This window comes from Hibiscus syriacus, unplaced genomic scaffold, assembly GCF_006381635.1.
Source record: "Hibiscus syriacus cultivar Baekdansim isolate YM2019G1 unplaced genomic scaffold, ASM638163v2 tig00000477_pilon, whole genome shotgun sequence".
NCBI lineage: Eukaryota > Viridiplantae > Streptophyta > Magnoliopsida > Malvales > Malvaceae > Hibiscus > Hibiscus syriacus.
Window position 1 is genome coordinate 3,938,415 of NW_024061790.1, and position 2,678 is coordinate 3,941,092.

Here is a 2,678-nt window from a genome sequence, read left to right on the forward strand (position 1 = left end):
GGAAATGATCCTTGGCTGAATAACACTTGTATCCCTTCACTTTGGCGCCAAATGGGAGAGGAGATGATGCTTGGCCGAATGGTTAAATGGCTCTTCATCTTGGCGCCTAAATGAACCACATGCAAGGCACATGGGGGCTGATCATATGCAAAGCACATGGGTGTTCTAGGGAGCCTTGTGGTGCAGCCCTTTGCATGAGATGATGGCCGGTCATGTGTTCCCTTCTTAGGCGTGCATATGTCTCCTCCAAGCTAGCTTGATTGTGGAGCTAGCTAGCAAGCATGGGATGTTTTGTGAACAAGCTTCCTAGTCGAATCCTTATGAGCTTCATAACAACACGTTCAGCTATATTCAGCTACCATCGACATCATTTTTGACAACTCAACTCCAAATAGTTCAACTAGCTGAGTTTAGCTAGCCTTGAGCTCCTCCAGCTGAATTGAGCTTTCCTTAATGTTCCATGAGCTGCCTTGTCCTTTATGAGTTGTTTGTGAGTTGCATAGAACGTCCAAATCATCCACCAAGCTACCTCAACGTTCATCACACTCCATTTTACCTATATGTGTAAGGAAATAAGGTAAGTCCATGATATTGAGCTAAGACGAGCTAAATACCTTGCTGCCATGTAAGAATATGGTAATGTGAGCTATGATTGAAGGTCATGTGCTAAATATATCATTTCATAATTTGTGTAAGATAATGCATGAAGCTTAAGAGATATTATTAATACATATGATCTAATATAAAGAATTATAATGATGTTGCCTTGATGTATATATTGTAATCATGTTTAATATGATTATAAAACTATCCTAATATGCTTAAATATCAATTTGTATGTTGTGTTCATACTAAGTTATTCTTTAACTATTAAAATATTATATAACATAACAAGAATTCTTATCATGAATTGTGTTATAAGAGCATGTAGTATATAACATATATATATTAATTTCAATATAAAGGTGTTAAAGAGTACTCCCTTTATTGATGAAAATGTGCTTGCATCATCCCCCCTTCTTTAGGGGGAATTGTCCTCAAATCGAGTTCATTCTGTCCTTGTATAACGTCACGTCTCCTTGCTAAAAGAAAACATCCTTTGAACGGATGTGTTCTTCCATTAGGTATCCTTTAATAAGATTTCCCTTTAGGCCTTTCTTTGGAATTTGATTTTCCAACATGTACCGTTTGAGAGTGATCTTCCTTTAAGGATATCCCTTTTGGAAGTGACCTTTCACGTGATTGGTCCTGAAAAGTGAGGTGAGAACAGGTTTCAAATGAAGGGTTACTTAACTTTTGACGATTAAAACCCTTGGTAAAAAGTTGTGTCTTTAAATTCCAATCATCACCAATTTTTGTAGGAACCTCTTCATTTTCTAGGCTTGAACCATCGTGTTTCTCTATGAAGAAGTTTAGTGTCATGTTTCGTTTCTCTTTATTTTTCTTTGGGGTTTTATCTTTGCGCCATGCTTGTACACTCTTTCGCATATGTAACTGATCTTGTTGCACCTCTTTTGGCGTCAAAGGCATCAAGTTTACCTTGCGTCCATCATGCTTAAAAATGTATTGATTGTGATAACAATCATGAATGGCTCTTTTGGCGTCAATGGCCCTTTTGCGTCCAAATCATCCACCAAGCTACCTCAACGTTCATCATACTCCATTGTACCTATATGTGCAAGGAAATAAGGTAAGTCCATGATATTGAGCTAAGACGAGCTAAATACTTTGTTGTCATGTAAGAATATGGTAATGTGAGCTATTATTGAAGGTCATGAGCTAAATATATCATCTCATAATATGTGTAAGATAATGCATGAAGCTTAAGAGCTAATATGAATGCATATGATCTAATAAAACGAATTATAATGATGCTGCCTTGATGTATATAATGTAATCATGTTTAATATGATTATAAAACTATCCTAATATGCTTAAATACCAATGAGTATATTGTGTTCATAGTAAGTTTTTCTATAACTATTAAAACATTATATAACATAACAAGAATTCTTATCATGAATTGTATAATAAGAGCATGTAGTATATAACATATATATAGTAATTTCAATATAAAGGTGTTAAAGAGTACTCCCTTTATTGATGAAAACATGCTTGCATCACCAACCAACTTAGCAATAATCTGGTCAACCATGCTATATTGGTTTTGCACGATGCAATCCACAGTGGTCTTTTTCATTTGTTCCATTTTCGTTTCTCATTCTGTTTCCATACTTTGCAAATTCTCTCACATTTATTTCTTCATTTGTTCAAAATTTTGTTCCATTCTTAGTACTATGTGAATGAAGTTGCACAATTAGAAACACTTCCACAGAGTTATTCACCAATTAAATTCATGTTTCCATGGTAAATGCATGCAAAAATTATTAAATAAATGCAATGCAAAATGTAAAGATGAAAATGGAAATACAAATGCAAATGTAAAAAGTGTTGATCCCAATGATGAATATCATAGAATAAGTTCCATTAGAGACAAAATCCATCACTATTATAATATAATCCATTTTTTTACAGACGTGCTCTCGCATGGTCTAAAGTTGGTCGATGCCTTATCTTGAGGCTTTGTCCTCGAGAACTTTTCCCCTCAAGTGCTCTTGAACCCTTGGAATTGTGTACATGATCCATTCAAATATGATCTTTATGCCCCTACGATGTTA